Source organism: Hyperoodon ampullatus, assembly GCF_949752795.1.
Source record: "Hyperoodon ampullatus genome assembly, chromosome: 3".
Lineage (NCBI taxonomy): Eukaryota > Metazoa > Chordata > Mammalia > Artiodactyla > Ziphiidae > Hyperoodon > Hyperoodon ampullatus.
In genome coordinates this window covers 94,352,719-94,377,179 of record NC_136916.1, presented here as the reverse complement: position 1 = coordinate 94,377,179, position 24,461 = coordinate 94,352,719, and the positions used below count along the sequence as shown (strand labels likewise).

The window sequence follows — 24,461 nt, the reverse complement described above, 5'->3', positions numbered from 1 at the left end:
AATACTTGAAGAGGGAGGTAGGCCTTTTTTTGTCGGGGGTAGGGAGGGGAGGTTGTCAAAAAGTCTAGTCCACAGCGTGATTGCTCTTTTCAGGATTGAATAGGATTTAAACCTGTAGTTCTCTTCCGAAGGCGGGAAGGGCATTCTTCTTAAGACTTGGAAGTGGTGCTTCACATACATGGATTTAACTACACAGTTTGGTGTGTTTCCAAAAAGACTTCTCAAAAGCATCACATGAATCATTCACTAATCTTAACTTGAAGCTCCTTCCTGGTTTCATTCTAGATACTGTTTAGTCTTATAAGTAAGTGTATGAATCATTTGATTGAGGCTGGCTACTTAGCATATTAACTTGGTTTATAATCATGATGAGGGAGCTGTGTTCAGTGAAAACCCTCTCTTCTCTCTGCAGGAAAGGCAGAGTGGATGGTTTCTCATTTTTTCGAGTGTGAGCTATTTATAGCCTCACTTCCCCCCACAGACTGAACACAATAGGAGCCTGAAATCAAATGGTGACCAGATGTGCCCAGGCATCCCCCAGTTTGTACTTAGAAGTTGGAAAAGGTAGAGCCCCTAGGACGTTGGTCTCAGGGCAGAAACGGTTGGACTCACTCATAAGATTCTCATCTGTATACAAACAGCCCCTTGCTGTCCCCAGGAGCGGAGGAGGTAAACAGAAGCGTGTGCGCACTCATTTTTCTTGCTTCTCTTCCTTGAAGTGGGGGATTATTTCTTTGTTAGTCATTTCATTGCTCAATTCTTCTCTCTGTAGTTAGGCAGTTAGACAAAGTACAGATGCTTTCTGGGGATATGTGCTGAATTGATGTAGGAGGAAGAGCTAATGCAGCTTTTCCATGTAGTTGGTGGAGACAATGGCTCTGCTCAGATGAGAAGAGATCTGACAGGAATGGAAACCCTTAATTACTTTTTTTTCTTTGCTCTTCCTCCCCTAGTAAACTAACCCCATCTTGTTTGTGGTGGTGTTATGGTTTAAAGCACAAACATGTAGTGGTTTCTGGCTGGTATTGCTTTTCCTTTTCTCCCACATTAGAGATTTTGAGAAAGTAGAAGCAACTTCCCCCTTCAGTAAGCATCTGGCAACATTTCCTTGGAGTTTAGAGATTTGATTTCAGGGTTTGGAAAAGTTGTGCTTAATTTCGGAGAATATTCTCATGAACAACTCGCTTAAGTGGGAAGTGAGAGAAGAAAATACCACCTTTTGAGAACTTGCTCTGTTCCAGGTACTGAACTGAGTACCTGACTCATCTCATTCACTCTTTAACAGCAGCCCCCAAAGTGGGTTATTATCATCTCTATGGTACAGATGTGAAAACCAAGGCTCAAAGAGGTTAGGTAACTTTCCCAGGGCCACACTACTAAGAGGTGGAGCCCAGATTGGAACCCAGATCTGCTGCTTCCAAAGCCCTTGCTCTTTCCACTACACCTGCTGCCTGCTGTGTGTGCTAACTCCTCCTGACTGTGTGCTTGCCTCTGATATTTGAAGTATGACATGAATTAGCTGACAATTAGAAAAATTTCAACTGATAAACTGTGCATTTACCATAGGAAAGGACCCAGGAGCCATGATGAGGATCATGTGTTTTCAAGCCTCCCTGTTGATGCCTTTCTCTGAGATATGGAGGACACCACCTATTTTAAATTTTGTATCTGAAGTGCTTGTCTACAGGTTCAGTCAGCGTGTGTTCTTCTGAATCCGCCGAATAGCTCTAATTGACCCAATCACTTTCTGAGATACAAAAAATAGCTCCCACGTTACAGCAAGTGGATGCTTCATTTCACCTGTTCTGACCCAGGGGCCAGGTTTTGAAGTGGACTTTAAAAGTGGCGAAATGGGGACTTCCCTGGTGTTAACCACCCTGGTCCAGTGGTTAACAATCCGCGCTTCCACCGCAGGGGTCGCAGGTTTGATCCCTGGTTGGGGAGCTAAGATCCCACATTCTGTGTGGTGCGGCCAAAAAAATAACAGTAAAAGTGGTGAAATGTACCCAGAAGTGCCCATGAAGGAGCCTGGGGTCTGTGCACTAACCCTGCCAGTCAGTGTGCTTCTTTCCTTCCCAGCACAACTCAGTATTGCTGGTGCCTCTTTTTCTGAGTAAGTCCTTTCTCATCTGTGAAGTACCCTGGGATGTTGTTTCATATTGGGGAGGGAAACAGTGAATGCAGGACCTCCAGTTTGAATCCAGAAGAATCTTAATATGTGTTTTTGAATGAGATGAAATCCTACATTGTTTACTAGTTTTATCCTAAATTCCACCAACTTTAATTTCCAAATATTCATTTTTCTGCAAAGATGAACCTCATCTGCTCAGTATCTTCCACATAGAAGCATTTATGCACCAGAGAGAATGAACCTCTTAGGCATTCATCAGCTCTGTTAGGGTTTTTAGAGGCTTATTAACTACACTTCATTGAAAATCAGTCCCAGGTTCCTAACTGTCCAGGTTTGTGTCAGTGCATCTCTTGGTTGTCACCAGCAAGTAATTTTTGAGCTGAGTGCTCACCACTGTCGGGTCTCTCTTCGATCATCTAATTTTTTTGTCTTTTGCATACACTTTAGTAAGTGGCTGTGACAGCTCCAAGAAGCACCTTTGTTCTGGGGCTGTTGGCTAAGGCTGGAGTCATGCTTTGTTTATTTGGTTGAGGTGACTTGAGATGAGGGGCTGAGGCACAAGAAGCACCACAAGATGGGTGCGGTTAGAGGTCTTGTGGTTCTAACAGGCAGCTCTGTCTTCTGCAAACTACCAAGTCTTCAGGGAAGACTGGCGGAGGGAGCTGTGGCTCGAGGGAGGAAGGCCCCTGCCAGTGGGATGCATGAGGCAGATGCAATTCAGATCAACGCAAAACTAATCTCTTTAACTAGACCTTGGATTGCTGAGAATGGTATAGGCTTAAGCTGGGCTGGCTGAGCTCAACTATGAAATTAGAACTGTCTTGGGAGCTCAGCGTATTTGCTTCTCCAGCATTAAGTTTGGTCTCTAGAGACCCATTCAGACTAAACAATATTAAAAACAGGAAATTTGCTCCTAGCAGCATGGCTGCAGAAAACTTTTTCCACTTAGGCAGGAATGAGAGTTAAAAACAGGAACTCCATCCTTGGGGCCTGTTTTCTTCTTATATAGAAGTAGTATTAGCAACTCCAACAACTTGAAGCAGCTTTGCCCTACTTGACTTCCCTTCAGAGTGCTGCCTGAGGGCATCCATTACAAAAGGTGGTAAAGAGCCCTCTTGAACACATTCAAAAATATGGAAACAGTGCTATGTGGAGGATGTTGACCTGGTGATGTATATCTTGGCTGAAGATCACGTGTGTGGAATTAATGCAGGCAGTGCTTAGGGGAGACCTGGAGAACAGCTATCGTTAATTTTATTCAGCACACATTTATGGTGTGTATTCTGGATTGGGTCCACGGGTTATGTATTCATTTATTCAGTCGGTGTTAACTGAGCGTGTACTATGTGCGTCGTGTGTGGGGCCCTTAGGTGTGTGATGTGTGTGTCCCCTTCAGTACTGCAGGGGCCTGCTTGGGTTTGCTCGTGATGGTCAGCCCAGGGCATCCCTGAATCTGGGGGTTCAACTCCCGGGACTGCTGCTCTTTTGCATAATTTGCTGCTGAGGTTGGTGGGGGTGGACAGGGGACATTTTGGAAGAAGGGAGTAAGGACAAAGGAAGCTAACAGCTAGAGAGGAAATGCTCTTTTCTTCCTCCCCCGCTGTGATGGCACTCTGCCTAAACAGTCCAGCCTTGAGGAAGGCTTCTGAAGCCCTCAGCGAACGAACGTGAGCCAAGCCCTCGCTGTCACCCCACCCTTTGTTCACAACCCCCTCCTCTGGCTCAGTCGATGTGTCATGAACAAGCTTCTGCAGCAGAACAGCCTGTGCGGTGAAAAGATTCCTTAGCAGATGCGTGTCATTATTTTTGGCTGGTAAGGAGACAGAACTACTCTTTTTAAAACTTTTAAATTGAAATATACACACAGAAAAATTATATGTTCACACATTATAAGTGAACAGCTCAAATTTTCTACCCACTTGAACTTTTACAAGCTGAGCATACCCACATAACTAGCATCCAGATCGAGAAATAGCGCATTACCAGCACCTCAGAAGTCCCACTTGTGCTCTGTTAAAATACACTGTAAAGCTGTTTCCTGGGGCTTTTTTCCAGTGAATGCTCTGAGAGGCAAAGTAATGTCCCTGCCTAGCTAATCACTGAATTTAAGAGAGGGCAGGCAGGCCAAACACAGCCCTGCCAGCCTTTCTCCTCAGTCTTCCCTTCTTTTTCTGACTTGCAGCTGTCAGGATCCAATCAACCTCCTCGTGCATTCAGCCTGGGGCTGGTTTCTAGCTATAGAGATGCATTTTGGTTTGTTCTTTTTTTTTTTTTCTGGCTGTGCTGCGTGGCATCCAGGATCCTAGTTCCCTGACCGGGGGTCAAACCCGTGCCCCCTGCATTGGAAGTGCAAGGTCTTAACCACTGGACCGCCAGGGAAGTCCCCATTTTAGTTTGTTCAGTGCATTTCTTTAGCAAAAAAATGTCATGGAGAGCATCTTCAAAATAGAGATTAGTGAGGTTTTAGTATGTGTGCTGTTTATCATCCCTTCTCAGTTTTGGTACTCTTCAGGTTGAGCATATGCCATATTTAATAGTTGTGTGTAGGATTGTATTACAGCCCAGCATTATGAGTTATTATCCACATGTGGGCAAAGCAACTGGCAAGCTTCCTGGGAGCCATGCCCGTGCTTGGGGTAACTCCATGCTTGATCATATGGCCCACATAGTAATGGAAGGTATATACATAAAAGGGAGCCAATAAGAAGAAAGATCATAGAGTTAGAATTTTGTAAACTGGTCAGAGTTTTAAAAAATCATCCATTATGCAATGTTGTTTTTGGTTTAGACTGTGGACTGTAGTATCACACTGCTTGGGTTTGAACCCCACCTCTGACATTTGCTAGCTATATGACTCTGGGCAGCTTTCTGGACCTCTCTCTGATTTGGTTGCCTCACTTGTAAAATGAAGATGATAATATCTACTTCATGGGTTGTTGTGAGGAATAAATTATTAATGCAGGTAAAGTGCTTTGAATATTACCTGGTACATTTCAGTAGTGAATAAATTGTTGTTCTTGTCAATCTAGTGTCATGACAGATGTTAAAGTAACAGCTATCTGAACCTCTTTTTTTTTAAAATTAAATGCAAGTCAGTATGGAATTGAGATGGAATATAGAAATTTTCTTCTACAGAAATTTTCTTCACAGCCAACTTTGCACATGTTTATTTCATAACATGAGGACATATATCCACAGCCTGGGAAAGAAAATCTCACAATAAGTTTTTTAAAGCTTAGTCTTTGTTTCCTATAAATTCTCTCTATGGTAAGGTAGGACCACTGTAAGTTTCATTCTGCCGAGGTGGCTGAAGTTTTCCTTCTCAAAGTGAGGTTTCCAGATCAGCAGCATTGATGTTACCTGGGAACTTGCTGGAAATGCAAATTATTGAGCTGTACTTCAGACCTACTGAATCAAAAATTCTAGGGGGTGGAGCCCATCAAACTTTTTAAACAGCCCTCCAGGTGATTATGATGCATGCTAAAATCTGAGAACCACCACTGTACAAATTTTCTTCTATTTGTAGACAGTGGGGAGCATAGTCATAATTACAGGTTGGGGGAAGGATTAGAAGTTGGGAAACACCTATCTTAAATGAGCTAACTTCTTCCTAGTGTAATATTCTCTAGTTTACAAAGTGTTTTCACACGTATTGTCATCGTCCCATGTATTTGTCACAAAATTGTTGTGTTAGGTACCATTATTTCTACATTTTAGAAGGGTTGATAAAGACTGCTGTTACCTAATAAGTTGTAGGGTGGGAACTCTGTCATTTGGAGTCTCCTGAGTCCAAATCCTGGTCTCGTTCTGTAGCACTGTATAGCCTTTATGTCTTCATGCTGTGAGTGGGCTGTTTTCAGTCTGGCTTCCTCAGTAACAGACCCTGAGATAACGAGTTATGTGGAAGTCATTTATTAGGACGTATCACTGGAAAAGAAGTGGTAGGTAGGGTGGGGAACTGAGACCAGCAAGGGAAGGAGGAGGCCAAGCAACTCCACCGAGGTGCTCTGAAGACAGAGTATAGAGTTTTCCTAATCAAGAATGTCCCGAGTTTCCCTGTACCCATCAGTCATTGGTAAAAACTGCCTTCTAAAGAACATCTGGCTGTTATTCCTGTCTTGCCCCTAGGTTCTTCATATCAATTTCTTTTTTTTAAGATTCCATATATATGTGTTAGCATATGGTATTTGTTTTCCTCTTTATGACTTCACTCTGTATGACAGACTCTAGGTCCATCCACCTCACTACAAATAACTCAGTTTCGTTTCTTTTTATGGCTGAATAATATTCCATTATTCCATATATATGTGCCACATCTTCTTTATCCATTCATCTGTTGATGGACACTTAGGTTGCTTCCACGTCCTGGCTATTGTAAATAGAGCTGCAGTGAACATTGTGGTACATGACTCTTTTTTTTTTTTTTTGGTGGTACACGGGCCTCTCACTGTTGTGGCCTCTCCCGTTGCAGAGCACAGGCTCGAGACGTGCAGGCCCAGTGGCCATGGCTCACGGGCCCAGCTGCTCCGCAGCATGTGGGATCTTCCCAGACTGGGACACGAACCCGTGTCCCCTGCATCGGCAGGTGAACTCTCAACCACTGTGCCGCCAGGGAAGCCCACATGACTCTTTTTGAATTATGGTTTTCTCCAGGTATATGTCCAGTGTGGGATTGCTGGGTGGTATGGTAGTTCTATTTTTAGTTTTTTTAAGGAACCTCCATACTGTTCTCCATAGTGGCTGTACCAATTCACATTCCCACCAGCAGTGCAAGAGTGTTCCCTTTTCTCCACACCCTCTCCAGCATTTATTGTTTGTAGATTTTTTGATGATGGCCATTCTGACAGGTGTGAGGTCATTATAGTTTTGATTTGCATTTTTCTAATGATTAGTGTTGTTGAGCATTCTTTCATGTGTTTGTTGGCAATCTGTATATCTTCTTTGGAGAAATGTCTATTTATGTCTCTTCTGCCCATTTTTGGATTGGGTTGTTTGCTTTTTTGATATTGAGCTGCATGAGCTGCTTGTAAATTTTTGGAAATTAATCCTTTGTCAGTTGCTTCATTTGCAAATATTTTCTCCCATTCTGAGGGTTGTCTTTTTGTCTTGTTTATGGTTTCCTTTGCTGTGCAAAAGCTTTAAGTTTCATTAGGTCCCATTTGTTTATTCTTGGTTTTATTTCCATTTCTCTAGGAGGTGGGTCAAAAAGGATCTTGCTGAGATTTATGTCATAGAGTGTTCTGCCTTTGTTTTCCTCTAAGAGTTTGATAGTTTTTGGCCTTACATTTAGGTCTTTAATCCATTTTGAGTTTATTTTTGTGCTTGGTGTTAGGGAGTGTTCTAATTTCATTCTTTTACATGTAGCTGTCCAGTTTTCCGAGCACCACTTGAGGACACGGGGAGTGGGAAGGGTAAACTGGGATGAAGTGAGAGCGTGGCATGGACATATATACACTACCAAATGTAAAATAGATAGCTAGTGGGAAGCAGCTGCATAGCACAGGGAGATCAGCTCGGTGCTTTGTGACCACCTAGAGGGGTGGGATAGGGAGGGTGGGAGGGAGGGAGACGCAAGAGGGAGGAGATATGGGGATATATGTATATGTATAGCTGATTCACTTTGTCATAAAACAGAAACTAACACACCATTGTAAAGCAATTATACTCCAATAAAGATGTTAAAAATAAAGAAAGAAAGAAAGAACATCTGGCTCTTAAAAGGCGTTTCAGTAACCTGAGGGCAGTCGTCCAAGAAAAACAGATAAAGAGACACAGATACTGACTGTTGGAAGTTAAAGCACACCCACTGGCTGGTGCACATGAAAATAGTAAAGGAATCCAAGAGTATATAGGTGTAGAACATTAACAGCACCTGCTATACCATCAAAGCTGGTCCAGAAGACTGCAGTAGGGAGCTAAGGAATTCTGAAATACATGCTGGTCTTGGAGAGGGCTGTGGAAAAATCACTCTATGTATCCTGTCCCTAAACCTCCTGGGAGAGCCCTGCCCCCAACACAGCTTCTGGTTATGTCCTGTGGTCAGTAAACACTCAGTCTACTGTATTCTCTGCATCTACCAGTATGGGCATTAAGAATTGATACTCATAATGATGACCTCAAGTCCTGCCATTCCCAAATCCTTAGACACTAAGGAAGAGTATACCGAACACTTTGAAATTTTAATGTAAATGAAGTTGACAGTGGTTTCTGGCTAACCAGTACATCAGAAATGTGTTTTTAATATGAAAATCGCATTTTGTGATCGTCTAGGTCAAAGTAACTTAACCATTGCTATGTGATAGTCACTCATGCTGCTCACTCAGCATTCCTGGCTTTTCATCTTCTGTTGCGTGATAGAATTTCACTTCCTGGTCCCATTGTGTGAGGGGAGGGGGACCATCCAGTATATTTTAAGGAGAAATGATGTCGGAGCCTTCAATTGCTGGAGTATGACCTTCCAAAGCCCTCTTTCCTTCTGGCACCAAGATCAGTAATGTTGAAGATAGGTAGTTCTGTCAGAGAAGCTACAACCATCAAGACTCCCTACTGACCCACAGGTAGCATGAGCCAGAAATAAACTTTTGTTGTTTTAAGCTACTGTGCTTTAGAGGTTTGCTACAATAGCCTAAGCTAACCTAAGCTTGTCTTGACTGATGACTCTTCAGTGTTGATCTTACTGAGTGACTTTAACTTTGGTACAATATCAGTTATTGTAAGAAAATGGATCGGGACTTCCTGGTGGCGCAGTGGTTAAGAATCTGCCTGCCAATGCAGGGGACATGGGTTCGATTCTTGGTCAGGGGAGATCCCACATGCCGCGGAGCAACTAAGCCCGTGCGCCACAACTACTGAGCCTGCACTCTAGAGCCCGCGAGCCACAACTACTGAGATCGCCTGGTGCAACTACCGAAGCCTGCATGCCTAGAGCCCGTGCTCTACAACGAGAGAAGCCACTGCAGTGAGAAGCCCGTGAACCATAATGACACCACAACGAAGAGTAGCCCCTGCTCGCCACAGCTAGGGAAAGCCTGCACGCAGCAACAAATACCCAACGCAGACAATAAATAAATAAATAAGAAAATGGGTCTAGGTGATCTGTCCATATACTTTCACTTTATTTTCAATGATAAATGATTTTAATGTATTTCAAAGGATTAGAAGGCCTTTCATGTATGTAGGACGCTCTTTAGTTTTGCTTTGTTTCTTTTTCCACTTGGAACCTTCAAACCCACTTATATTTTTGAAGAAGTTGGCTCTAAAAAGGACTTTTGCCTTACAACTGTGGGCCATATCTGTCTACCACCTGACTTAGTGAAGTTTTATTGGAACATAGCCATGCCCATTTGTTTATGTAGTGTTTATGGATGCTTTTGTACAAAAAGGCAGAGTTGAGTAGTTGTGACAGAGACTCTGTGGCCCATAAAGCCTAATATATTTGCTGTATGGCTCATAATAGAAAAAAATTTTCTAACTGTCTCACAGATCCTTAATTATTAGGAATGGAAAGATTCCCAGATGATTTGCCTGAATTGCTGCAGATATCCTGGCTCTTGGAAGTTCTATCTGATGGAGTGAAGGCCTTCTCCTGGATCTGCAATGTCCCTTTATTTTATATACTACCCTAAAAGCAGTGAAACAGCTTATCCCTCTTGGATTCTGCCTATGAATAAGCAAAGACTCCCTCACGCCTGATAATCAAACCATTTTTCCATATTGCCACCCTCGTTGTCTTTGTCCAGACCAGCTGCTGGGCAAACTGCTAACAAGTCCACTTTGTCATGTGACTGCTGCTCAGTGATTCGGCTTTGTGCTTGCTGCTGTTGACAGTTGAACCTGCCATTTTGATAGGGCTTTTTCAAGCTGCATGGGAGAGAGGTGATCAGGTTGTCTCACACAATGGGTTATGAATGTGAGGCTATGTGAGGAAATAAGGAAACTGTCCACAGTCACACAGCCAGACCACATGACAGTGGAACGTTATTCATTACTGCTCAGAATTCAGCAGTAACTGTAGGATGACAACAGCAGCTCTCTGTCTCGCATTCAGAGCTCCCCAAGAGTTGATCGTGTCCGTTAATCTTTATCCAATTTGGCACACCCTTATTAGCATTCTTGTTTGGGGTCATGTAATGGTTGACAGTCTCTCTTTTGCCCATACTTGCTTTGCTTGGGGCCCAGTCAGATGGGGCCTAGAAAACAGGGTTAAATGACATAAAACGTGGCAGATTATGATCAAGGAATCACTTGTGGTTGTCTTCTTAGAAGTGGCTGTGGGAATGGCAAGTCTTTAGATTCTATTCCAATAAATCCATCTTTCATCTTTTCTCATAGGATCCTGTATAAGGAATCTGTCTTTTTGCAAGGAGGAGGGAAGCATTAGAGCTAGAAACCCATCTATCTGTCCTGTGAATTCCTTGCTTATGTCCAGAGAGTATGAAAGCCACATATGGGACCTACCAGATGGCACATGCCACTTGGGCAGTTGTTCATGGGAACATTCCTTAGCAAAAAAGCATTGTTAGAAATAGCAAAATCTTGTATAAACAAAGATATGTGTTTTGGTGATCTCAAAGCTCAGTTTTTCTGATTCCTTCAGTAATCAGAGGCTTAAACTAAGAATGTGAATTTATGTTTCTCTGTGTGGTATGTGTATCTATTACCTCTGAGTGTTTGCTGCTATGTGCAATTTTCTTTTTCTTTTTTTTGAGGTTTTTTTTTAAAATTTATTTTTGGCTGCGTTGGGTCTTTGTTGCTGTGTGCGGGCTTTCTCTAGTTGCAGTGAGTGGGGACTACTCTTCGTTGCAGTGCGCGGGCTTCTCATTGCGATGGCTTCTCTTGTTGTGGAGCATGGGCTCTAGGCGCGTGGGCTTCAGTAGCTGTAGCTCACGGGCTCTAGAGTGCAGGCTTAGTAGTCGTGGCACACGGGCTTAGTTGCTGCGTGGCATGTGGGATCTTCCCAGACCAGAGGTTGAACCCGTGTCCCCTGCATTGGCAGGCAGATTCTTAACCACTGCGCCACCAGGGAAGTCCCTCTTTTTCTTTACTTTTTTTCTTTTCAGAAAAAGAAGCCCTAGACAAATAGACAGGGATTTCTATTTTTATCTTTTGTTAAAGGTAATAAGAGTTGCATTCAGTAGAGAGGGCATATTTTAGGGTCTGAAACCAGAGGGACCCTAGACTTTCCTCTTTGACACCCCATCTCCTTCCTAGATGAAAGGTGGTGAAGTATAGTGATTAAAAATATGGTTTATTTTCCAGTTTCACAGATTACTGGCTGTGATCCTGGGCTAGTCCCTTTATCTCTCTGTGCTTCACTTATCTCATCTGTAAAATGGGGATAATGATACCTACCTCAGAGTTGTTGTGAGGACTAAATGAGTAAGTAAATATAAAACACTTAGAACAGTGCTTCGCAGATAATAAATGCTACATAAGTGTTGTTATTATTATTATCATTATCTTCTCTGATACCTGATCACCATCTTATCCAGCACACAATAATTTCTCCAATCCCTTTTCTATTCACAACAAAGTATCCTTCTGTCCTTCCTGGTAGCATGTGCATTTTAATAGGGGCACTGTGAAGTTACAGCAAACTCAGATGAATTACTCTAATGGAGAGAATTTCTAGTATTCTACAGGGTGGTGGGGAAAATCATTTGGGGCACATCGTGGCAAGAGGTTGAAGAATCAGGGGAAATCACATGCTTAGAGCATATCTAGAAAGAAGAGACTTGAATATGTCTCAGCTTACTTCCATTTCTAACCCCAAGTTTTCTTAAGTCAAGAAGCTATAGGGTCTGCACAGCCTCCTGTGGAAACCTGAGCTGGCTCTGTAGCTTTCTCCCTGTGTCTCATAACCATGTCGAGCAACAGGAATGCTAACTCACCAGCTGCCTGCCTTAACAGATTCAAGGGCATGATAGTACAGAAATGAGGCCGCACTGAATACTGGTTAATGTGGAGCTGAGGAAAGCTAATAAGCTAAGAAGGATGACCAGGTGCTGAAAAGGAGAAATGTAAGGTTGCTTCCTGAGGCTGCTGCTTCTCCACTGCAAGAAAACCAGAACAACCAGGGCACTGTAAATTGGTCTGTTGATGATACTGTCAAAGGCATCAATAGGAACAATTTGGAAAGCCAGCTCCAAGCGACTCAAGCTGCTGGGAAACTGCCTTCTAGGAAAAACAGCCCCCCGTAGACAACATAATCTGGGCTGGTTTGATTCCAAAATTTGTGTCCTTCTTGGGCAGAACTGACTTTAGTCCCATTCAGTTTGAATCTGCTTGGGTGCTCATTAACATTGCCTCTAGGACGTCAGAAGAGACTGAGGCTGGGACTTCCCTGGTGGTCCAGTGGGTAAGACTCCACACTCCCAGTGCAGGGGGCCCAGGTTCGATCCCTGGTTGGGGAACTAGAGCCTACATGCATGTCGCAACTAAAGATCCCGCATGCCGCATCTAAGACCCGGCACAGCATGCATGCATAAATCAATCAATCAGAACAGGCTGGGATATAGAAGATGTGGCACATATATACAATGGAATATTAGCCATAAAAAGAAACGAAATTGAGTTATTTGTAGTGAGGTGGATGGACCTAGAGTCTGTCATACAGAATGAAGTAAGTCAGAAAGAGGAAAAACAAATACCGTATGCTAACACATATATATAGAATCTAAAAAAAATGGTACTGAAGAACCTAGGAGCAGGACAGGAATAAAGACGCAGACGTAGAGAATGGACTTGAGTACAAAGGGAGGGGGAAGGGTAAGCTGGGACTAAGTGAGAGAGTGGCATGGATATATATACACTACCAAACGTAAAATAGATAGCTAGTGGGAAGCAGCTGCATAGTACAGGGAGATCAGCTCGGTGCTTTGTGACCACCTAGAGGGGTGGGATAGGGAGGGTGGGAGGGAGATGCAAGAGGGAGGAGATATGGGGATATATGTATACGTATAGCTGATTCACTTTGTTATACGGCAGAAACTAACACACCATTGTAAAGCAATTATACTCCAATAAAGATGTTAAAAAAACAGAAAAAAGAAAAACAGACTGGGGCTGTGCTGTCCCAGCATTCATTTCTCTGCTGGCATCTCCCCATGCTTATATCAGTGAACAAGCTGTATGGGCTCTCGGAAACATTGCAGGTGATGGTTCAGTTTTTTTTGACTTGGCTATCAAGTGTGGTGCAGTTGATCCACTGTTGGCTTTTCTTGCAGTTCCTAATGTGGCATCTTTAGCATGTGGTTACTTGTAGCACCTTACCTGGACACTTTCAAACCTTTGTTGGAATAAGAATCCTGCATCCCTGTTAGATGCTGTTGAGCAAATTCTTCCTACTTTAGTTCTTCTCCTGTATCATGATGTCCAGAAGTATTAGCAGATACATGGACAATATCAAATATCATAGCTGGCCACCATCACCAGATACAGTGAGTTGTGAATCATGGATTAGTCCCATTCCTCATTGGTGTTCTAAGGCAGACTTTAAGATGCAAAAGGAAGCTTTATGGGCTGTGACCAACTAGAAAAGTTGTGGAACAGTTGAACAGATTGTGTAACAGGTTGTTCATTGTGCATAATAGAATTGTTGATGAACCTCTGAACTGTGAAAGATACCAAAATTACCATGGTTATTCTGGATGCCATTTCAGGTATCTTCTAGGCTTCTGAGAAACTAGGTGAAACTGAGAAACTTAGTATAATTGAAGAATGTAGAGGTCTGGACAAAACTGAAGCTCTATAAAACCATGAAAATGAGTCTGTGTACAAAGTTTCATTAAGTTTGATTGAGAAGTGCTTCCCTGTGGAGGAACAAGAATATCAAAGTGTTGTGCCAGAAACTGCCTCTGAAGGCTGTACGTCCCAAGTTCCGGATGGCATTCTGGAACCACTTTTAGATTGTACAACTAAAGCATAAGTTTATTATACCAAACGTGTACTATGTTTGGTATAAGTTTGTCTTACTGTTTCTCTAAGAGCTCTTTAAATGTGGTTTGCTATGGTAAAACCACTTTTTACAAGGAAACTGTACTTGAACAGTTCCAAACTGTGCATATTGTATGAAGCTTCTCCTCTCAATGGGTTTCTTAATTTCAGTGTGGAATTTCATATCTTGCAGTGTCCTATAAAAAGATTATTTCACCCTTTGCTTCAAAAAAAAAAAAAAAAAAAAGCAGCAGCAGCTGTGGGTCAGCAGGCAGTCAGGGCCTAGAGGGTTCAGGGGAGGCCTCAGGCTTTGTTGCAGTTCTGATAGAGGAATTTAGACTTTATACTTTGGAGTGTCTAGAGGTAAGGGTCATATTCTATAAAAATAAAAACACCAGTAATAAGGATATATGGTCAAGGATATTTATTGAACCATTTTGAGTAGGGATAAAATAGTAGAAACAAGTGATTGCCCATTTATAGGGGAATGATTGACTCAATTTTGGTACATATACACAGTGAAATATATTGCAGATGCCTTAGAAGAATTCAAAACCCATAAATATGTGAGTGAGCATGTGTGCATTTATGGTTATGACTGTGGGAAGAACAAGAAATGATGCCAGTTGTTAACATCTTACCCACAGGTGGGGGTTAATGTATGAGGGAGGAAAAGAGGAAGGGAAAAGAGGGGTGGCAAATAAAAAGGAAATAAAATGAAGCATTCCCCCCACAGCATGCATGATAGCCCAATTATTTTAATTAATTATTTATTTATTTGGCTGCATTGGGTCTTAGTTGCAGCATGCAGCATCTCTCGTTGGGGTGCGCAGACTTCTCTCTAGCTGTGGTGCGTGGGCTCCAGAGAGTGCGGGCTCAGTAGTTGGCGGTGCATGGGCTTAGTTGCCCTGTGGCATGTGGGATCTTAGGTCCCCAACCAGGGATCGAACCCACCTCCCCTTCATTGGAAGGCAGATTCTTAACCACTGGACTGCCAAGGAAGTCCCCCAATTATTTTAAATTGTGTTTGTGTAACTGTGGATTTGTGTATGCATGAAAAAAGGAAGAGTTGTATCTATGGGAAATAACCTGTATGTTCATGCTATGTTATGTGATAAAAAGCAAGTTGCAGGTTGACGTGCATTATATGTGTCTATTTCAATGAAAATAAAGAAAAACGAAGAATGGTACATCCTTATATATGTGGAGAAAGGTGTGGAAGGACATACCTGTTGGTTATATCCTTCTTTCCGTCAGTACCTGAAGGGGGACCTGTTGGATACTTAAATGAGTAGGATTAGGGGTTGAGGTAGGGATGGAAGTTTAGTTTTTTCTTCATGCATTGTATTTTTTCAGTTGGTACAAAAAATGGATGTTCTTTGTAGTTTGAAAAACAGCAAAGAAAGAAAAAAATGTAATCTTGTCTGTCTCTAATAAGGCTTCAAATTCTGGTCATTTAATAATAGCAATGTGGGTGAAATTTGGGGGTGAGATTATAATTCTCTTCATGTGCAAATGAAAAGGTTAATGGAGCAAAAAGACTCCAAAAGTGATTAACAAATGGCAGAAGGATCAGATTTTATTGTTTTTGACCAAAGGCTATAACAAAATTTTACTGAGACTGCTATTTAGAAATACTCAAAGGAGACTTGGTAAAGTTTCTCCCAGTGTGAAGCAAAACAACAGGAAGTAAGGAAACCTTGAAGAACAATTTAAAATTGTAGGGTAATAGCTTAGTGTTCAACAGATAAGATTTGCTTTTCCTGATAAGTCTGGTGAACAGTTATTTTGCTAGTGGCAGAATATCACAGTGGTTAAAAGCAAGAGCTTTGTTTAGAGGTACTTACTACCCATGGGACGTCAATTTTCTCATGTGAACATTAGAGAACTTTGATAATATTAACTACCCTCATAGATGTATTGTGAGGATTAAATGGATTAATAACATTTAAGGTGCTGAGAGCCTAACACAAAATAATTGCTTAGTAAATGTTACTAGCTATATGAATCTAAAACTCTGGTTTTTGAAAAAGCACTTTTAGAAAAAATTGTAAACTTTTTTTTTTTTTTTTGCGGTACGCGGGCCTCTCACTGTTGTGGCCTCTTCCGTTGCGGAGCACAGGCTCCGGACGCACAGGCTCAGCGGCCGTGGCTCACGGGCCCAGCCGCTTCGCGGCGTGTGGGATCTTCCTGGACCAGGGCACGAACCCGCGTCCCCTGCATCGGCAGGCGGACTCTCAACCACTGCGCCACCAGGGAAGCCCTGTAGACTTTTTAATGATGGCCATTCTGACCGGTGAGAAGTGGTACTTCATTGTAGTTTTGATTTGCATTTCTCTAATAATTAGTGATGTTTAGCATCTTTTCATGTGCCTCTTGGCCATCTGTATTTCTTCTTTGGAGAAATGTCTCTTTAAGTTTTCTGCCCACTTTTGGATTGGGTTGTTTGTTTTTTTGTTGTTGAGTTGTATGAACTGTTTGTTGAATAAAGCACTTCTGTTGAAGTATTCATTGTGCAAAATAATCCTAACAATCATCCTTAAACAATAGGACTAGTGCAAAGCACAGTATTTTGCTTTAGTAGGCACTTTACAAATATTGGTTGAGTAAACAATTTCATATGGTTTTTTTAGAGTCTCTGTTTAGATTAATATCATTTCACATATTTATATTTTTCAAAAATTTAAAAGGAAAAGTACATATATAGGGTAATAATTTGGGTGCATCTTAGTTAATGGATTCAAGAATAAAACAGATTCCTATGTACTTAAATATAGACAGCTTTCAGTAGGGAAATATGAGGGTACTAATTTGTATTTTAGAAAATTATTATGAAGGAGAGGATTCTGGGAAGAAAGCAGGAATCTGTCTTCCCACCTAGATAACAATTGCACTGGTAGAATCCATCTTAAGTAACTGTTTTTCAACCCTGGGGTCTATTGAAGACTTGCCACTTCCAGAGGAAGACTTGGAGGACAAATTGAAATTAATTTCATCTCTTAACATAGTAGCAGCCACCCATTCCCTATTCCCAGCCAAGTGGCAGGCAGCTGTGCACTGGTCCTGGAGCATCTTGCACGTAGCTTGCAGAAGTCAGTGTGGGCAAAAAGGACCCTGTTTTCCAAATATCAGGAATCTGCTCTGATTGCTAATTGCTGCTTCTGATCACAGAGGTGCAGACAAAGAGGGAGGCAGCCATTGTCGTTGCACCTTTTTCCAAGTCCCTCCCCATCCTGCTGAAGTGACTTCCAGGGGATTTAAAGGGCCAGCACCCCTTCTCCCCACCCCCACCCCACTTCATTTCTCTCTTTTTCTCCTTTTGGGAGCCAGATATTTATGACCAGGGCATTCAAAAACAACAAAACACACAGGGAAAATTAAAAAGTAACCAGACATGCCCAGGGAAAGGCTCAGAAAAGACCTGAGAATACTTTAGCTTTACACCTCTGTCTGATCCTCAGCACAGAGACAGCCTACAACAATCAAAAATACAAAAACAATAAATGAAAAGAATAACAAGAGATAGCATATGCTGGAGAAAGGAAAGAATCTGATTTCCAGAGTTATTACGTTATTAGATTCAAATGTTCAGTTTTCAACAAAAAAATCACAATACAAAGAAACATGAAAGTATGGCCCATGTAAAGGAAAAAATTAATCAACAGAAACCACCCCTGAGAAGGACCTAAAGGCAGATACACTAGACAGAGACTTTTAACTGTCCTAAAAATGCTCAAAGAACTAAAGGAAGATATGGAGAAATAAAAATATGTATGAATAAACAATCAAGCTCACCACTAACCTCATACTCAGTGGTGAAAACCTGAAGCATTTCCTTTGAGATCAGCAACAAGACAAGGATGCCCACTCTTGCCACTTTTATTCAACACAGTATTGGAAGTCCTAGCCACAGCTCAGACAAGAAAAAGAAATAAAAGGAATCTAAATTGGAAAGGAAGAAGTAAAACAGTCACTGGTTGCAGATGACATGGTACTGTACATAGAAAATCCTAAAGATGCCGCCAGAAAACTACTAGAGCTCATCAATGAATTTGGTAAAGGTGCAGGACACAAAATTAAAATACAGAAATCTGTTGCATTTCTATACACTAACAACAAGCTATCAGAAAGAGAAGTTAAGAAAAAAATCCCATTTACCATCACTTCAAAAAGAATGAAATAACTAGGAGAAAACCTAATGAAGAAGGTATTGGGGGGCTTCCCTGGTGGTGCAGTGGTTAAGAATCCACCTGCCAACACAGGGGACATGGGTTCGAGCTCTGGTCCGGGAAGATCCCACATGCCATGGAGCAACTAAGCCCATATGCCACAACTACAGAGCCTGCTCTCTAGAGCCCGTGAGCCACAACTACTGAAGCCCATGCACCTAGAGCTCATGCTCCACAGCAAGAGAAGCCACTGCCATGAGAGGCCCGCGCACCGCAATGAAGAGTAGCTCCCACTCTCTGCAACTAGAGAAAAACGCACGCAACAACAAAGACCCAATGCAGCCAAAAATAAATAAAATAAATAAATTTATTTAAAAAATAAATTAAAGAAGGTATTGGGTTGGCCAAAAAGTGCCTTCGGTTTTTAATTAAAAATAAAAGGCACATTTTTCATTTTCACCAAGAACTTTATTGAACAACATATTCACCCTTTTGTTCCACTACCTTCTGCCATTTTTCAGGCAACTTCATTATTCTCTCTTCCCAAAACTTTTTATCTTTTTGAGAAAAGAGCTAGTCCAGGTGCCTTTTACAGTCTTCCAGGGAATGGAAATTTTTTCCATTAAGAGAATTTCTTAAAGACCTAAATAAGTGGAAATCCAAAGATGCCCAAATGTCTGGTGAATACCATGGATGAATCAGAACTTCCCAGGCAAGCTGTAACAGTTTTGCCTGGTCATCAAAGAAACATGTTGTGTTGCATTATCCTGATGGAAGATTATGCATTTTCTCTTGACTAATTCTGGACGCTTTTCGTCGAGTGCTGCTTTCATTTGGTCTAATTGGGAGCAGTACTTGTTGAAATTAATCATTTTGTTTTCTGGAAGGAGCTTATAATAGAGGACTCCCTTCCAATCCCACCATATACACAACATCACCTTCTTTGGATGAAGACCGGCCTTTGGTGTGGTTGGTGGTGGTTCATTTTGCTTGCCCCACAATCTCTTCTGTTCCACATTATTGTATCTTCTGTATCCACTTTTCATTGCCTGTCACAATTTGTTTTAAAAACAGAACGTTTTCATTAAGTTTAAGTAGAGAATTGCATGTGGAAATATGGTGAAGAAGGTTTTTTCCGCTTAACTTACGTAGAATCCAAACATCAAAGTAATTAACATAACCAAGCTGGTGCAAATGATTTGCAGCGCTTGATTTAGATATTTTGAGTATTTCGGCTACCTCCCACGTGGTATAATGTTGATTGTTCTCAGTTAATATCTTTATTTGATCGCTATCAACTTCACCTGGTCTAACCGATCTTGGACCATTGTCCAGCGAGAAATCTCCAGCACGAAACTTCTCAAACGACTTTTTTTTTTTCCCGGTTGTGTTGGATCTTCATTGCTGTGCATGGGCTTTCTCTAGTTGTGGTGAGTGGGGGCTACTCTTCGTTGTGATGCGCGGGCTTCTCATTGCGATGGCTTCTCTTGTTTTGGAGCACGGGCTCTAGGCATGTGGGCTTCAGTAGTTGTGGCTTGCGGGCTTAGTAGTTGTGGCTCACAGGCTTTAGAGCACAAGCTCAGTAGTTGTGGCACATGGGCTTAGTTGCTCCACAGTATGTGGGATCTTCCCAGATCAGGGCTCAAACCCATGTCCCCTGCATTGGCAGGTGTATTCTTAACCACTGCGCCACCAGGGAAGCCTGCAAACCACTTTTGACACATTTGATCAGTCATAGCACTTTCTCTGTACACTGCACAAATCTTTTTTTTTTTTGTATTTCGGTTGCATTTTTACCTTGCTTGAAATAATAAAGCATAACACGCCAAAAATGTTGCTTTTTTCTTCCATCTTCAATATTAAAATGGCTACACAAAAATTCACCAATTTGGATGTCTTTTTCAAATGCACTGATATGACAGCTGTCACATACAATCTAACAAAATTGTTTCGAATGAAGTTAAATACAACCAAGTGCTACAAGAGCTATCTTATGGAAAAAAACAAATGAAACTTTTGGCCAACCCAATGAAAGACCTGTACTTGGAAAGCTATAAGACACTGCTGAAAGAAATTGAAGATGACACAAACAGGTGGAAAGATATACCATGTTCATGGTTTGGAAGAATTAATATTGTTAAAATGACCCTACTACCCAAGGCAGTCTATAGAGTCAACGCAATCCCTATCAAAATACCAATGGCATTTTTCATAGAACTAGAATAAATCATTAAAAAATTTGTATGGAAACACAAAAGACCCCAAATAGCCAAAGCAATTTTGAGAAAGAAGAACAGAGCTAGAGGTGTCATGCTCCCTGACTACTGACTATACTACAAAGCTACAGTAATGAAAAGAGTATGGTACTGGTACAAAAACAGACACATAGCTCAGTGGAATAGATTAGAGAGCCCAGAAATAAACCCACGTACTTATGATTAATTAATCTATGACAAAGGAGGCAATAATATACAATGGGGAAGAGACAGTCTCTTTAGTAAGTGGTGATGGGAAAACTGGACAACTACATGTAAAAGAATGAAATTAGAACATCTTCCCACATCATGTACAAAAATAAACTAAAAATGGATTAAAGACCTAAATTTAAGATCAGAAACCATAAAAATCCTAGAAGAAAACATAGGCAAAACACTCTTTGACATAAATCATAGCAGTATTTTTTGATCCATATTCTAAGGCAGTGGAAACAAAAGCAAAAATAAATGGGAACGAATTAAATTTAAAGGGCTTCCCTGGTGGCACAGTGGTTGAGAGTCCGCTTGCCGATGCAGGGGACATGGGTTCGTGCCCCAGTCCGGGAAGATCCCACATGCCGTGGAGCGGCTGGGCCCGTGAGCCATGGCCTCTGAGCCTGTGCATCTGGAGCCTGTGCTCCGCATCGGGAGAGGCCACAACAGTGAGAGGCCTGCGAACCGCAAAAAAAAAAAAATTTAAAAGCTTTTGCACAGCAAAGGAAACCATTGACAAAATGAAAAGACAACCTACTGAGTGGGATAAAATATTTGCAAATGATATGACTGTTAAGGGGTTAACACCCAAAATATATAAATAGCTCATACAACTCAGTATAAAACAAACAAAAAACCAACCTGATTAAAAAATGGGCAAAAGACCTGAATAGACATTTTTCCAAAGAAGACATACAGATGGCCAACAGGCACATGAAAATATGCTTAACATCACTAATCATCAGAGAAATGAAACTCAAAACCACAATGAGATATCATCTCACACCTGTCAGAGTGACTATCATCAATGACCACATATAACAAATGTTGGTAAAGATGTGGAGAAAAGGAAACCCTTGTACACTGTTGGTGGGAATGTAAATTGGTGCAGCCACTGTGGAAAACAGTATGGAGGTTCCTCAAAAAACTAAAAGTAGAATTACCATATGATCCAGTATTCCACTCCTGGGTATATATCCAAAGAAAATGAAAACACTAATTTGAAAAGATGCATGCACTTCAGTGTTCATAAGCAGCGTTATTTATAATAGGCAAGATATGGAAGCAACCTGAGTGTCCATCAACAGATGAATGGATAAAGAAGATGTGAGATATATATATATAAAAAATATATATATATGTGTGTGTGTGTGTATATATACATATATATATATATATAATGTATGTCATGGAATACTACTCAGTCATAAAAAAGAATGAAATCTTGCTGTTTGAAACAACATGGATGGACCTGGAGGATATTATGCTTAGTGAAATAAATAAGATAAAGACAAATACTGTACATATCACTTATATGTGGCACCTAAAAAATAAAACAAACAAATGAATATAACAAAACAGAAACAAACTGGCACATATAGAGAACAAACTAGTGGTTACCACTGGGGAGAGGTGAGGGGCAAGACAGGAGTAGGGGATTAAGAGGTACAAACTACTATGTATAAAAAAAATAAGCTACAAGGATATATTGTACAGCACAGGGAATATAGCCAATATTTTGTAATAACCTTAAATGAAGTATAATCTGTAAAAATTTTTAATCACTATGTTGTACACCTGAAACTAATATGATATTGTAAATCAACTATACCTCAATTTTTTTTGGCTAAGCCATGTGATATGCAGGATCTTAGTTCCCCGACCAGGGATTGAACCTGCACCCCCTTGCAGTGGAAGTGCAGAGTTGTAACCACTGGACCGCCAGGGAAGTCCCATATACCTCAATTTTTTAAAAATGAAAGAAAAGAAAACCTCGTCCTTTGCATCACCCCAATATTTAGTCTTATCTTACAACATACCTGATTTTCTAAATTTCACCTGGACAGCCATGCATTTTCATTACTCGCAGCTTTGCATGTGTTATTCATACTGCCTAGATAATCAACCTAATAATTAAAATCCTACTCATGGCTTGAGGCCCACTTCAGATGTTCCCTGTTTCATGAAGTCTTCCCTGCTTCTTCAGTTGAATTCAGTTCTGTTGAATGTCTTCCTTTTGCTCTTCCAGGTCAACTCTTCATCGTTTTCTACCTTTTTCTGCGCACCAAAGTCTGACCTGTTGGACTAATCATTGGGCTTCCTTGCCCTCTGGCTTGAGTTGGGGTTGAACGGTGGAGAGCTCTAGCAGATGAGAGGGAGAGGTTTACTCCTGAGGGATTGGCGGATTGGCTTGGTCTGGCTTCATCTGTTAACTTAAGTCACAGCTCCTCTCAATGTGGTGCTCTCCGCATGGTTCTCTTTTTCCAGGTTTTGGTGAACGTTTTTTCCCCCTCCGTCCATTTTGACTCTGAGGTGGTGAATTTCCAGGCACTGGTTCCAGGTTACTCCACTGTCCCTTGTGGTTTTCCTACTTCACACCCACACCTTTGTGAATAGTCTTTTTACTTAATTAAACCTGAGTGATTCTAATTTGAATATATCATCTGTTTCTGTTCAGACCCTGATTGATACAGTGCCACAATGTGTTTCTTGTACCTGGAGTACATTTCATTTTATCTTTATGGTTATTTTTTTAATTTGATTCAATAGGACTGCAAAATAAATATCTTATGCTTCATTAGCATTTTCATGTATTAAGTGTTTTCTCATAATTTACTTCATTTGATTTTTACAATAAACTGTTTACAATAAACGTCATCCCTATTTTACTGATGAGGAAAAAGGAAACAAAGCACGTTACTCACACCAGGTCACACAGCTAGTAAGTGGCAGTGCTGGTATCTGTAGGAACCCAGGCCTAACTCAGAATCCAGGGCGCTTTCCGTTGTTGTATTTTTCCTTACATCTTTTTATTAAACTTAAAAAATTTTTTTGAAATGATCACAAATTTACAGAGAAGATGAAAGTACATTCAAAAAAAATTTTCCTGAACCATTTAAAAGTTGCCAACCTGTTACCCAGTTGCCCCAGATACTTGAGTGTGCAGTTCCTTATAGTAAAGGACATTCTTTAACATAGCCACAATACAACCTTCAAAACTGGGAATTTAAATTGTTATATTACTACATCTAATCATTAGATCCCATTTGAGTTTTGCTGATTATCCCAGTGATGTCCTTTATAGAAAAAGGATCTGGTTCAGAATCACTTGTTGCATTTAGCTGTCTTATGTCTAGTCTAATTCATGCTGGAATAGTTCCTCAGTTTTTCTTTGTATTCATAATCTTGACACTTTGGAAGATTATAGGTGAATTATTTTTTAGAATGTTTCTTAATTTGGTTGTTCAATATCTCTTCATGATTAGATTCAGATTATGCATCTTCGGTAGGAATATCACAGAGTTCACTTTGATTTCTTGATTAAGGTGGCGTCTTGCCAGGCTTCTCCACTGTAAAGTTACTCTTTTCCCTTCTTTGTAATAAATATTTTGTCGAGAGGTACTTTGAAACACTATGTAAATATCCCATTCCTCATCAAACTTTCAAATTATTTACTTGTTTATATTTGTACTGACTCATGGTTTCCCATTTTATTCAGTGGATGACAGTCTGTTAGTATTATTGTTTGTTATGATGCTCAGATTGTTCCCATTAATGGGAAATGGCATTTAGCCAAGATCTGGGTGCTAGGTGTGATCATTGCTATTGAGATATCACTGTTCCTTGGTCTCCTCAGTAGAGTTAGACAAAGCTAGGGAATATATATTTGCATATACAGATGTATATACACACACACACGCACACAGTTCCATTATATCTATTTACTTATATTGAAACTCATGAGTTCTCACTGATTCT

At 41.0% G+C, this 24,461-nt stretch overlaps 1 protein-coding gene and 1 pseudogene across 2 annotated transcripts in view; both read left to right on the top strand.

Annotated features, from left to right (window-relative positions):
• STARD9 (StAR related lipid transfer domain containing 9) overlaps positions 1 to 24,461 on the top strand; it is a gene marked incomplete at both ends in the record, with an annotated part of 128,769 nt that overhangs the window by 21,827 nt on the left and 82,481 nt on the right. The gene's annotated exons all lie outside the window — the stretch shown is intronic.
• LOC307050831 (importin subunit alpha-1-like) lies at positions 2,706 to 14,810 on the top strand (annotated as a pseudogene). The gene is made up of 3 exons: positions 2,706 to 2,901; positions 11,971 to 12,507; positions 13,509 to 14,810. The product of its transcript is annotated as an importin subunit alpha-1-like (transcript).